This window comes from Vombatus ursinus, unplaced genomic scaffold (assembly GCF_900497805.2).
Source record: "Vombatus ursinus unplaced genomic scaffold, bare-nosed wombat genome assembly UNPS02014781.1, whole genome shotgun sequence".
NCBI lineage: Eukaryota > Metazoa > Chordata > Mammalia > Diprotodontia > Vombatidae > Vombatus > Vombatus ursinus.
In genome coordinates this window covers 3,151,373-3,166,702 of record NW_020954559.1, presented here as the reverse complement: position 1 = coordinate 3,166,702, position 15,330 = coordinate 3,151,373, and the positions used below count along the sequence as shown (strand labels likewise).

At 33.3% G+C, this 15,330-nt stretch overlaps 1 pseudogene; it reads right to left on the bottom strand.

Annotated features, from left to right (window-relative positions):
• The window catches only part of LOC114046144, an 85,691-nt pseudogene extending 78,572 nt beyond the window's left edge, over positions 1-7,119 (bottom strand).
• Between the last annotated feature and the right edge of the window lie 8,211 nt (positions 7,120-15,330).

Genomic DNA, 15,330 nt, shown 5'->3' with positions numbered 1-15,330 from the left:
GGAGATTATATTTGTAAAGCACTTAGAATAGTATCTGACACATAGTAGGTACTTAATAAATGCTTGTTCCCTTCCCTTCTTCCTTCTTTCCTTCTTTCCCTCATTTCCACCTTCCCTCTTTCATTTCTTCCATTCTTCTTTCCTTCCTTCTCACCTCCCCTCCCTTTCTGCTTCTTTTCTTCTTCTTTCTCTTCCTCCCTCTCTCCTTCCTTCTTTCCTACTTTCCTCCCTTCCTTCCTCCCTCCCTCCCTTCCTTCCTTCTTCCTTCCTCCTTCCTTCCTTCCTTTCTTCCTTCTTTCCATTCTCACCTCCTTCCTTCCCTCCTATTCTCTTTCTTATATTTACTCCTTTTTTGGACATTGGGAAAGTCACTTTTGCTTTCTATGCCTCCATTTCCACATTGGTAAAACTAAAAGGTGGAACAAATAACCTCTAACTCTTTCTTCTAGCCCCAAGTCTATAAGCTTTAGGTTCTAACAACTGAGACTGCTGATACAATGTAGAGATATAATTATTTCAGTTTTACTGATTTTTTTTAAAAAGTATTTTATTAAGCAATAGACAGAGAGGAAACAGGCATAATTATAGCCATAAAGCAAACTGTAAATGCAGACTTAGCCTCAGCAGCAAGAGGAAGATGGTACAGCTACGACATATGTTGCTGTAACTTTGCCAATTAACTGCAGTTTATATATGATTGGGGAGAAGAAAAATACTAAAAGACACAGGTGGAGCCTCACAACAAGGAGAAGCAAATGGGCAGCATGCGGGCCGTACTGGACTGGGCTTAGGAAATGCTTGTTTTTTTCTCTCCTAGTAAGCAATTGCTTTTTTGCATTTACACTTTTCAACTTATAACTAACTAAATAAATCCATGGTCTTAAGTTTTATGATAGTATAATTGAACTTCAGAAAAATAAATTTTATTTGTCATTTTGCTTACTTTCTCCATGACTCTAGAACTGAGGATTTAAGGTTTAAACTGTATGTGTTTGCCCCTGCTGCTCAGGGTAACTGGCCAGCTGGTAAGACATTCCAATAATGGCCACAATGCAGGAAGTTAACATATTTATCAGATACTTGAGATGAAAAAGTGGTATTTCATGGGGACTTTTTACCCTATGCCATCTGGTCCTGAGGTGCCTATTACATCTATTATTGACTCATTAAAGTCAATGAGGTGAGTAACACAATTAAACTTGTTTACTTGTCATGTAACAGTCGGTTACCAATGAAATGTAACTTTCACTTTTGGTCCTGGTATACAGTACAAACCCATCACTCCTCACTAAATGATACCTAGAATTAATGCCAGATAAATATCTTTTAGAATTATAGTGCAATTTTAAAGCACATGAATACATGGGGCTTCCTTTTACATATAAATACCATATACCAGTCAGTTTGAAGATTAGTCTTTATAATTAAAACAATAAAACAGAAATAAATGGCCATGGGGGACAGAAGCACAGGGCACTTATCCTTTCACTCCACCAATCATTCAGTTGCAGATGGCTTGCACATTTGCAAGTAACTTGCAGAAAATATGGATTCATTTGGGTAGGCAAGGCAGTAAGATGCAAATCTTCTCAATAGAAAAGAGCCTATTTCTATAATCAGTTCCAGAATTCATTAGATCACTACTGAAATGTATTAATAAATAGTATACTGTGGTAAAATGAAAGGATTATATATATATTTTTTTCATTTTAATTCTCTATGTTAAAACAACATGTAAATGATACAGATAACACTCCATAATCTCCTTGGATTTAGTGTGGAATTTTAGAAAAATCCACTAGAGTAAGAATGAACAAATGGTTCACATACATAAGAATAGATTTCTTCAAAGACTTCTATATGAAATTTTACTTCAAATAATACTATTTACTTTTCAGAATCATATATTGTTACAGCTGAGAGGGACCTTAGAGATCACTTATAATCCAGTCTTCTTATTTTAAAGATTTTGAAAGGCTTAAACAGGCAAATTGACTTGCCCAAATGGTATAGACTTAAGTGACTAAGATACGGAAGTAGCAACTGCTAATCTTGGTAGTATGAATAGTGTGTGTGTGTTTGTGTGTGTATGTGTGACAGAGAGAGAGAGAGAGAAAGAAAGAAAGAGAGAGAGATTATAAAGTACATAATGTTCAGAGGCTTAATGTACTTCCTACAATTTTATATATAAATACCACATAACAATCAGTATGAAGATTAGCCTTTATAATAAAAAACAATAGTAATCTGTGATTGAAAACATTTGTAGTATTTAATTATAAAAAACCTTTTTTTGTTTGTTTGAACTCCCACATCTGTTATAGTGCCTTGAATGTAATAGATGCCTACAAATGTTTAGATGAACATGTATCAAACACTGGAAAATCCCTTTCCTAAACATTTTTTTCATTATATCAAAATTAGACTTGGAAGTAGGAGTGTGCTGGTAAATGTTTCACAACTAGCTCCTTAGCCTATAACATATTTTTAAGGTTAATCAGTATTAATCACATTCTCAATCACTTTCTTAAATTTAGACCATCCACAAAACAATAAATGAATCCCTACATTTGTACCATTTGACTATTTTCAAGGTGTAAATAGTCACACTGAAAATTTGACAATTGGCCCTCATCCTCAATTTGAGTAAGCTCCAGCATATCCCTGGCTGCTAGGGAAATTATAGTTCATCTAGTAAAGACTTCTCAGGCAGAGCCAAGATGGCAGAGAGAAGCCAGGAAGTTTCCTGTGCTCTCTCTAGTTTCCCTCAGAAACAATATTAAATCAAGCCTCTAAAATAATTCTGGAGTGATAGAATCTGCAAAAAAGATGGAGTGAAACAATTTTCTAACCCAACACAACTTAGAAGGACTTCAGGAAAGGTCTGTCTCATTTGGGTAAAAGGACAACACAGACCAGCACAAGCCATGACCAGGCAAGCCAGTGGGAGGCAGCTACTATGGCGACAGGGAAGATCAAAAGACAAACTCCAAAAGACACAATAATGTCAAAATGCCTACATGTAAAGTCTCAAAGGGAATCTGAATTGGTCTCAAGGTGAAAAAGCCCTTCTGGAGAATCTCAAAAAGAAATTTAAAAATCAGGTAAGAGAGGTAGAAGAAAAATTTGGAAAAGAAATGAGTTATACAAGAGAATTATTTACAAAAAAAAGGAAGTCAACAGCTTGGAAAAGAAAGCACAAAAATTGACTGAAGAAAACAGCTCCTTAAAAAATAGAATCAACCAAATGGTGGAAAATATTTGCTGAAGAAAACAACTTTTTGAAAGTGAAATTGGCCAAATGGAAAAGGAGGTATAAAAGTTAACTGAGGAAAATAGCTCCATAAAAGTTAGAATTAGACAAGTGAAAGCTAATGACTCTATGATAATTAAGAATCAGTCAAATAAAATCAAAAGAATGAAAAAAAGAATAAATTGTAAAATACCTCATTGGAAAAACAAAGAGAGCCTGGATAGCATCTTTCAATAAAATGTCAAGGAAAACTACCCTAATTTCCTAGAACCAGAGGGTAAAATAGTCATTGAAAGAATCCACCAAATCACCTCCTGAAAGAGATACCAAAATGAAAACTCCAAGGAATATTGTGGCAAAATTCCAGAAATATCAGGTTAAGGAGAAAATAACTGCAAGCAGCCAGAGGATTACACAGGACTTAGCAGGTTCTACATTAAAAGATCAGAGGACTTGGAATATGATATTCTGGAAGGCAAAAGAGCTTGGATTACAACCAAGAATCAACTACCCAACAAATTGAACATAATCTTTCAGAAGAAAAGAGAATATTTAGTGAAATAGTGAGGACTTTCAAACTTTTCTGACCATAGCTGAATAGAAAATTTAATCTTCAAATACAAGACTCAAGAGAAGCATAAAAAGGTAAACAGGAAAGAAAAAAAAAAAACAAAAACAAAAAAACATGGTATTCAATAAGGTTACCCTGCTTACATTCCTACATGGAAAGATGGTACTTGTGACTCTTAAGAATTATATCTCTATTAGGTCAGTTAGAAGGAATATACTTAGACAAAAGGTGTTGGTATAGGTTGACTTTGATTTAAGATTAAAAAAAATAAGGAATGAAAAAAAAAAGGATTGTACTGGGAGAAAAGGAAAGGTAGCAGAACGGGGTAAATTATATCACATGAAGAGCCATGAAAGACCTATCACAATAGAGGGAAATAAGAGAGGGTCTGATCATCGCTTGAAACTTACTCTCATTGGATTTGGCTCAAAGAAGGAATAACATACACCCTCAGTTGGGTACAGACATTTATCTTACCTGATGGGGAAGTAGGAGGGAAAAGGCTAAAGAAAAGGGAGGTGGAGCTGATAGAAGGGAGAGCAGATTTGGGGAGGCAGAAAATGTATTATGTACTACTCAGGGCTTTCTGGGTCATCACTTTAATTTGTGTGATTTTTACCCTGAATCATGGGAGTTATGACTGATTTCTAACACTGATTGAAAAGTGAAATACTTAATTTGGTTGGAAGTTTAAATACATTAAATTCAAAATCTCTTTACATCCATTACCAGAAATGAATGCAATGAACATAAAAAAAGTTTCATAAATTTTAAAATGTCCTTCTTTAACTTGATGTGGTTTCAAATATTACTATGTTTAAAATACTACAAATTGTGATAAAATACCTTTCCCAGAATATTCAATTAAAATTAGTATTTTTAAGAATTATAATGGTGGAGCATACATACAGAAAATTTACTTCTTTCACAGGATAATTCAATTTTGCACCCTGTCAGATTTATTCTTGATTTGAAGGTCTTCAGAATCCCTCAGTTTAATAATTGTAAGTGTAACAAAAATTCTCGTAACTGCTGTTCTTCCCTTTTCTGATGAGTCACTGTAGGAACTAAGGTTTTATAAACAATAGTGAGAAACTACCTAATCCATTTTCTACTTGAGACTCACTCCTAAATTACCTCCATAGAAATGAATACTGTATTAAAACACTTTCAAAGAGATATTCTGGTCTTTTGCCCCAAATGATAAATCCCCAAATCCTTCCTACCTAAACATAATATAGTACAACACATCACCTTTCATATCTCTTTTGTATTACCTTAATTAGACAACAACAGTCAGTTATTGTCATCTAGCACAGAAAAAGTGGAAATAAGGTCATCATTATTGACATTTAAGAGTCAGTACCAAGTTGATGTCTGTATTTGAATAAATTACAATGGACATTAAAATGAGAAATAGGATTTTCTGATTGTTTCCCTCTTGATGCCAAGGATAGTAGTACACACAGTAGGGGCTTAATAAATGTTCACTAATAAAGCTAATCGTTTTCAGTATCTGTTATCACTGATACATTAGGAACTAGCTGTCACTTTATACTGTTATTATGACAAAGCTCATTAAAGAACTATGGCAGGTTAAGTCAATTGAAGAATTTTAAAAGCATATGTCAACCCCCAAGATAAGAAATATTTTTTCTCACTCACTCTGCCATCCCACCAATGTGTAATACATCCTAGGCTTGAACTGAATGAAGCAGCAGATTCTCCTCTGGTAATGTTTAATTAGTTGTTTTTTTTTTGTTATTTTTTTAGCTATGAGTTTTTTAGTCAATTCATGAGAGTTGGCTTTATTCCTATTAAATTCACCCAACTATCATGATTTAGCCACTTCATTCAGCCTCCTGGATTCAGTTTTCCCCTTTTCAAATTATTGTTATGTGATTAACCTTTGAAAAGATCAAGCTATTAAGTATTACAATTATTAATATTAAGTATTTTGGTTGAGAAAAATGTATATGTTTTGTTTAATCAATAAATATTTATTGAGTGCTTAGTATTTGTAAGGCATGGTGTACTAGGATATGAAATTTGGAATTAATTAAAAAATTATTTTATGTGAGCCATTGTAGGCATTAAATGAATCCTATGCAAGGTTAAAGTCCTTTTAGTTTTAGCTGATAAAAGTAGCTATGCTTGGAATGGAAAATCAAAATTGCATTGCAAATGCACAAACATAGTAAATGCTAAAAGATACTGACTTTTAAAATTTTATGTAACATGTTACTGTAACAAGAAAATTATTCATTATATCTATATCTATACTTAATATTATATTATATTACTTATATTATATCTATACTTAATATAGGAAGGTAATAGAAAAATTGCATATTTACTAATAACTTTCTACATGATCACTTGGTTTAGTTTTGTGGGATAGATATAAAGATATAAAATATTTTTTTCACTTAATTGCCTCATATAGTGACTTTCTATTTTATGACTTATTATTTTATGTAGCTAGTTAAATAGATATTGCTTAGATGATTATAAATCTAGCTTCAGTATTACAACTTTCAATACACTGATACAGTTTCAGTTAGCAAAATTTCCTAAGATGTTTTTGAACCTGCAAAATGATATTCAAGTGTTTTGCTATGATTCTCTTGAATAGTTTTCCACATACTCTCAAGCAACATTTGTTTATTGTATCTTGTTAGCCTTTGTGTTAACACTTCTGGATACATGATGGAGATGTACACAAGCAATAAAAATGACAAAGAAATCATCTAGAAATCCTAAAATTCCAGTCAAAGCTTCAGGAACAAAATCCAAGGGTGGTATAAGGAAAAAAAGCTCCTAGGAGACAAAGTAATATTCTGATTGGGAACATCTAGAAAAGGCCCCCAACTGAAAGCATTTCTCTGAATACACATCTCAGTAAAGTGGGCAGATCCATAATTCTTTCTGCAATCAATCTGGGTTGTCCTAAGAATGTTTCATTATAGTCATTAGTATTTTGATGCAATTCTGAGACACTCTGAGTCTGATTATCTTCACCAAATTCTGATAAGAGTACGGTAACTGTTTGTCTGCTGATTAGACAACTATTGGTCCCAAACCATGAACCGTATAGTCAATACACAATAATGCAGGTACCACAAAAAAGATGTCCACAGTTTGTTTCAATAGGAAGAGATACCTGGTGAAAAAAGATTAGACAAGACATATCAGTGTAGAACTGTAGCCATAAAACAGCTGGTGCATCCTGATCTGTCTGAAATTGTTCCTGAATTACCTCAACTAGTTCTTGGTTGTCAGGGGGAATGTTTTGTTTTGCACTGCCTACCTATCCCTGAGCCCCCAGAGAACCAATGAAAAGGCCCAGGGAAGGGGCTGGCCAGCTCCACACCAGGGAAGTCCAGCAGGGGCAGGAGAAAGGGGCCCCATCATGAATCTCAGGCAGCCAGTCTGATGTTTAGCCCAGCCACGAGCTGGGCTCCTGGTCCAGCCTCCAGTTATCCTCACTTTTTGCTTATGGAGTTCAGGCCTGAGAAAATAGGAAATTTCTGTGTTCTTTCATATTTAAGGTAACTTTTCAACCATCATTGCTACTGTGTGTCTTGTGAAGAGAGCTGAAATAATCTCTCAGCCTGGGTTCTTACCTTCATAAAACTAATGATTGGCAAATGACTTAAGAAACATGTGCAAGATTGACAGCTGTCACCTATTAATGGACAAAGGTAGCCTTCATTCAGCATGAATAATAGAGATATTTTCCAGAGGCTTAAAGAGAACTGAAAGAACAACTTACTTTCTGGCCAGAATAAGCAACTTTTGGAAGTGAATTTAAAAAAAAAAAGTTATCTTAGTAAATTATTTTTTAATCTCAATTGAGATTTTGCTTACTGTGGAAATTATTTTTTGTCATGTAAATTGACAATTCATCTATAATGATGATCTTAGATTATTGCCTCATCTCCTGAGAAATTAAATGAATTGCCTATAGTCACATATGTAGTATGAATCAGAGACAGGGACCAAGGTCTTCCTGTCTTCAAGAAGGATCCCGTATTCATTATAACATGCTGTATGTGCTGTATGTCCTTAGAAAATGAAAAGTTCAATAAAGTAAATGATCTGATTATTTCTTACCAACTTAGATAGATCTGTTTTCTCAGGTATGAAGTTTATGTCTTTGCTTATACATTTTTAGAATCACTACATGACTCACCACATTGAGTGATTTTTATCCATTCCTTTCTATAAATCTACCAGAGAGGATCTACTGAAGGTGCTAAAGATCTTTCTCTAGTTCTTTTTTTTTTTTTTGACTAGGCAATGGGGTTAAGTGACTTGTCCAGAGTCACGTGGCTAGTAAATGTCAAGTGTCTGAGGCCGCATTGGAACTCAGGTCCTCCTGACTCTAGGGCTGGTGCTCTAGCCATTGCACCACCTACCTGCCCCTCCAGTTCATTTTAACCCTTTTAATATTCAATGCAGGATTCAGGCATTCTGTCTGTTGTCTATCATTCTCACTGTATGCTTGAACCACTCCATTCCCTCATATAGTTCATTGATGACATCTTTTTTACGTGTAAGTCATTATGTTAATATATTGTTTCATTATGGAAGGCATCTTTCCATTGTCTCTTGGATTACTTTCAACTTTTATTCTTCCAAGATAGTGTTCCATGACCTATAGTTTTGTTTTGTTTTGTTTTTTTCTCTCATGGGTAAAAGAGCAATGTTAAAATAGTGGGCTTTTGCAGTAGTGAGGAAAATTGAAAACTTAGAATTATTAGCAAAATATAATTTTTCTAGCCATTCAAATCTGTGTATAGTTCACTGTTCATCTTCAGTGCCTACCCAGTGTTTCTTTGTATGTGTGTGTGTGTGTGTGTGTGTGTGTCTATCTGTGTGTTTAATCCCAATTTTGTATCATCAAGATTTAGGCATAATGTCTTTCATTTACTGTTCATTTTTTTAAGATATCTTGAAGAGGGAAAAATTACAAAAAATCTGGGAGAAACAAATCAGAGATAAGTTTTTTTATAAAAGATATATAAATATGAACATGTTGAATATATGCACATATTACATATGCATACAAATACATATGTGTAATGTGTTATCTTTATTCACATATCACACATTTATAATATATGTGCATATATATTATATATAATATGCTCATTTATTTATGCATTTGAAGAGATATTAGCATAGACTATATAATTGAAAGGAATATTAGTGATTCCCATGTAATAATGCATATAGTCATACACGGACAAGCTAAAGCCTACAGTTGCTGTGATTTACCCAAATGTAATTAGGTAACAGTCACTACTAAGCCCATGACCTTTGACTTAAATCCTGGACTCTTTTTCCCTGCATCACGCCATCCCAAAATCCAACTCATAAAATTTCTAATTTCTAGCAGATCTTTAGGACAATGGTCTATGCATGAATCAAATATGTCATTGATGTAAATATGAGAAAGGAAAAAATGATCTTTTGCAAATGACTTTCTATATCAGACTTCAACTACAAAGTCAAAAATAGCATAATAGAACAGAAATATAGACTCCTTCCATGTCTGTCTTGATTTTTTAAAAGCATTTGACTTTGTAAAAATAAATAAATAAATAAACAGCATCTTTAAATACCCTCCTCAAACAAGTTGTCTCCCATCCATATGTTAAAATGAAATGAGTTTTCTTGTAGATCATCTGTTAGATGACTCACTGAATCTTAATGTTAAATGGAGTACAAGACAGGGAGATTTGTGTACCTCTAAGTTACTTATTGGTTTCATAGAGGATGTTCTGCAAAGACTTGAAATAGAAAGAAAAAATTCAATATCAAGAGTGAGATTATCTAAATACTCCTATTTGTACATAATTTGACCAAATTTGTGATTTTTTTCAGCAAATAGAATCCCTGTGGAGCTCTCTAACAATTCAAATCCATTTCTGTTCTGGAACAGAGAGAGAGACAGCAGTCTGAAACACTAATAAGTTAGATGACTTGACTAGGATCACAAAACAGTAGGTGTTGGAAGCAGAAATTGAAACCAGTTCTTCTTGACATCAAAGTGGGCTCTCTATCTGGCATATCATGCTTCCTCTAATTTGTACTTCATATTATGTTATTTTAAGCAAATGGAATCCATCTTTATTCAAAAGGACACATATTTTCAACATAGACTTCTATTCAACAGTAGGTAAATGGATTTTACCAATGCAGGTAACGTTAGCTAGGCATATTACACACAACTTCTAATTTAAATAGTATATTTCTTCATGTAATTGAAAGAACATATTAAATTCCCTGAATTTAAAGACACACACACAAACACACATAAATGTTTTGAGGTATCAATAGTTTATACAGATTTGATCTTTAATAATACTTTAAGTACATTCCTGAAAAATCCCATTTTCATAATAGGAAATGATTATTAATTTTAAATTGTGCTGGATCAATGGTTGGTATTTATTGTGTTATGTTTTCACTTATTTTTCGTAAACAAATCTGATGTTTTCTGGTCATAGATAGAAAAGGGCAAAGGTTAATTGATGTACAAGTTGAGTTCCTCAATAACTTTTGAGTTGTGTAAATGATTCCTTTAAAACTGTTTTCCTAATAGCAGCTTGAAGAAACACCACACACAAATTAAATTGATTTAATTGCAGTATGATACTATAGCTATCCAGTCCATTTGGTATAATAAAGGATAGAATTTCCTGGGAGAAGGCAAGGCAGGTATAGATGCAACTGCTGTATTCATATTAACTGACATTTACATTGTACTTAAATGATATAAAAATAAAGTTACACTCAGTAAATAAATTCTGAAGTGAATGTACTATGGAATTATTCACTGGTTGCCTAGTACTCAAAACATTTCATACATCTCAGCTAAGTGTCTTCATTTCATCCTATCCTGTACTTTATTTTTAGATAAATCCGCAAAGGTACATTGTCAATATTTCAGATACAAGTGACCTTATTCAGAAGAAAATTGATCTGCTGGAGAGCCATTTGGTTATGAAATGATGATATCCTATCCATATGGACGTGAATGAGTGTTAAATATTTCATTGAGGACGTATGGGATGGTGGAGAAGATATGAGACAATACAGATTTTTTAAATCTCTTAAATGTATCCAGTGAATCCCCATGATAAAGGAATTTTCATTAAACAAAATTCTAGACTGAAATGAAAACTCTTACATTTATTTGGATTTAAAAGATTATTATTTTTGTTATCAAAGCCATTTAACCATTTTGTATACAATGAATGTCACCTAGGCAATATATGTGATTATGCATCTGCTATTCTGTATAATACATGATAACTTCTTCAAATATCATGCATTCAAGAATATTTTGAGCACTTTGCAAACAAAATTCTGTTAAATTCTTAATAAACATTACACGAATAATAATTGCCTCAAATATAGAAGTATATAAGAAATGTAATAGTATTCAACACAAAATACTTTCTGTAAGCCAAAAAAGAAAAAAAAACACTGTAGTCTGTTATCATTACTAATATTTAATTTTTGTTATTCTCATTATTATTATGAATCAATATGTTTTTAGCATGCAATTGGAATAAAAAATGTTAAAACCCCTCTAGTGCTCTAAAAATATGCTTGCAATTATCTATGCTCTATAGCTCATCAAAGCCTTAGCACTTTTACTTGTGGTCAGCATGACCCCTGCCACCATGTTCATCCTCTTCCTTATTATGGATAAGTATAGCTTGTTTGGACAATTTAGACTGCACTGGAGGTGAACCCAGTCTTCTCAACATTTCAGTTTATTCTGGGAAAAGCAAAACTTCCTGGTTTCCTTTTTAGGGGCTTTAAAGGATTATCAGAAGTCCCCATAGCCTTCTTAGATATCAAATAACCTTAAAGACCAGTGTTTTGATGATTTAAGTGTAAATGAATTAAAAACATATGGATCAAATTTCCGTTAAAATACATAAGGTTGTAAAAATCAAGGACAAAGTGCTCCACTAAAGGGCATTCTGGGTTTCATTGAAGTCAAAGTGTTTGAAAATAGTTCAAGATGTCCAATGAACCCAAAATTTCAATGAAACCTGATATTCTGAGGTTACTCTTTGTTTCCTCTCCGCTTTCCCTTTTGCTTCCCTTTCTGGTAATGGCAATTTGTTTACCTGGGCAAATTAGGGCTGGTATGCAGGACACGACTTCAATAAGCTACAGAGAATCTCCAAGAAATCTAGAGACCATCAATTAAATTCACGAATGAAAGTTAAATGTGATATAATATTTAGCACCATAAGGGAAAAAAACCCCACAAATATAAGAGAATTAGAGAAATTTGAAGACACTTATACATATCTAGAATTAAGTGAGAAGAATTAGAGGACCAATTGGACAAAATGACTACAATAATATAAAAGAAACAACTTTAAAAGACTTAAGACCTCTGCTAAATGCCAGAACCAATCATGCCTTCAGAATGGTACTGATGAAGCATCCTTATCACCTTTTGTAGAAAAGTGACAAGAAAAGAGGTACAGAATGAGACATTTTCAGTTTTTTTTTTTGGTATTGTTTTGTTTTACTGTCTTTATGTTATAAGGAAAGTCTTCTATTAGTCAGTATAGTGATGCAAAAAAGAAGAAAATCAAACAAATGTCAATGAAATATTACAATTTTATAGATGATAACAAAAAGAAAATTCAGAAAGGAACACAGCCAAAAAGGATAATTTTGTTACTCTCATGTTAGCATAAATTTATGTTGACCCTAACATCATGATGCCATTTTGGTTGTCTTTGAGCACAAAGGACAAACAACGAATTGTAAAATATCGGAAGTTCATAGTTCCATATAAAATACTTCCCCTACTCTATTTTCCATACATCCTACAGTTCATATATGATAATGTTTAAGTTCATAATAAAAATGTGATTCAAAATTCTATCGCTGATGGTCATATCATAGATTCTGAGAGAATATAAAGGCAATCTTATCCATTCTCTTTATTTTACACATGATACCAAAGTCTAGAGTGAATGAATGATTTCCTCAGGTTTCAATGCTAGCAACTGAAAAACCTCACCCTAGACCTCTTGTTTTAAGTGCTACTCACCACATCATAAAACCTTACTAAATAAAGCCACTTTAAAAATAATAAAATACGATTTTGAGAAGTCTTGCAAGGAATTATTCATCATGCATTAACTCAATTCCAGCAATTACAAATATTTTCACTTCCCTCACTGTCATATTATCCCTGACATATCATCCCTTCTGATAATTGGACTCGAATATACAGAGCCAACCAAGGCTTTATGAAAGAGAGGCATTCAGAAACCACGAATTATATTCTATAATTCTTGAACAAACAAAAACAAGAGGGAATATTGTGCAATTTTTACTGCACCTCTCCCCTTTGCATCTCTACTACAAAGTAAAATTAAAGCTTCAGAATTCCATTTCTATAATTTCCAGAATGATTTTGAAACCAATCTTTTCTTATCTTCTAATCAAAAATGTCTGATCAGGCACTGCATATTTTCACCTTCTGAAGAAACATACCTAACTTGTTAAATAGGTTAACATAATAGGAGTATCTTAAGTCTATCTACTAGGGAGAATCTACTCAATTATTCAGGGAAAGACTACTTTGTGTATTATTATAAATGAGACCTGAGTCCAGGATCCCAATCACTAGACCAGTGATTCCAAAAGTTTTCCTCTTCTGTAAAGTTCTTATACTCTATACTTTCTATTAGTGGTCATCCCCCAGCTTCTGAAGCTTACATTTTTGTGCTGGTGTTTTAATCAAATTGTTGCTGTTATTCCGTCGTTTCAGTCATGTCCAACTCTTTATGACCCTATTTGGTATTTTCTAGGCAAATATTGTAGTGATTTGCCATTTCCTTGTCCAGTTCACTATACAGATCAGAGAATGGAGACAGGATTAAATGGCTTGCCCAGGGTGGAATTCATTAAGGTGAGTTTTCTCTACTCAAGGCCCAGCATCCTATCCACTGCATCACATAGCTGCCCCTTTAATCTGATTAGCACACATATTTAAGTTTAATTCAAGTGAGTTGTATTAAAGGGAAAAAAAATTAAAAAGAGGTAATTTTGAAAGATGAAGGATGAAGAGGAGTATGCTAATTATTATTTTTCTTAAATGATACAGGAGCAATAATTATTTATTTGCTTATCCTATGAGCTATCAATGTATGACTAAGATCAACTAACTCTCTCACTTCAGAAAGATCAATTGCACTTTGGGCACTGGAGGACTTCAAGATTTTTTGCTGGGAAATGACTTTATTAAGAATTCCTCCCAACTGAAGATTCTGATTCTATTCTTCCTTCATAGAAGATTTTTCTTCATATTTTCCATGATAAAGAAAACACAAATAAAATAAGAGTTGAATTTTTAATTTTTAATATGCTAGTATAATCTCCATATCTATATACAACAAGCAGAAGTTCCACTGTTTCTTTGATATTTTTCTTGATCTTAAGAAATCTAAGAAAAACAAAATGACTTTAGCATTTATTACAAGATTTACTTAGTATTAGACCTTAGGATTCCCAATTAAATTGGTAGAGAACCAGCTTTTCTGTTATTATCTTCCATTATCTGCCTTCTCTTCTATCCCTCTTTTGTTCATTTGTTTTGTTTTGCTTTAGTATTAATTTATTGATGAGCTTCCTCTTTAGTCACATATGTCTTTTGAGATACCTGCCTCTTTTCTTCTCCATAAGAATCAATGGTTAGGATATAATAGTGTCAGAAGTCCCTTTGGGAAAGCCATTCATTCCAACTGAGCCAATTTCAGGCCATGGCAAACCACCTATCCTATTTCTAATTGCTTTGAAATCCTTTCTCCTAAAGCTAAAGGAGCACATTGGATTTCACCTGGAATTGCCCTCATTACTAACTGTAGATTATGAGACATGATTACTGCCTTGCAAAGTTTCTACTCTACCCAGTCTTTTTTTTTTTCTTCTGAAAATCCTACTAAGAAAGATTACCATCCTTTGTTACTTACTCCATCCTCTACTTGATATTATTACTGGCATGGGTTATCATTAATTTATCAAATTTTCTATTTATTTTTGTCAGAGAGATATCCAACAAATGACTGTATATTTGGAAATCACCCATCTAAACAATAGCCTTCCTGCCTCTGTGCCAGCCTTATGAGTCAGAAACTTGTCATCCAATTTCTCCAGCTGGCCTGGCAGCCTCTATCATACTCCCACCACTAGGTTGCCTTTGTTCTCTCTCCTTTGATCCTCACCCAGATGTTTTCTACCACACCTTTCCCCTTAGATTTGCAGATTTCTAACCAGGTGAAAAATATTATGAATATTTTGAAAGAAAACATACTTTTATTGTTATTCATTGGATAGAGTAGAAAGATCCCAGAACCTGGGATCAGAAGACCTGTATTAATTTAATTCCTGAGTTAGTCTCTGAGATCTTAATTCATTTAACTTCTGTGTTCCTCAATTTCTTTATATGTAA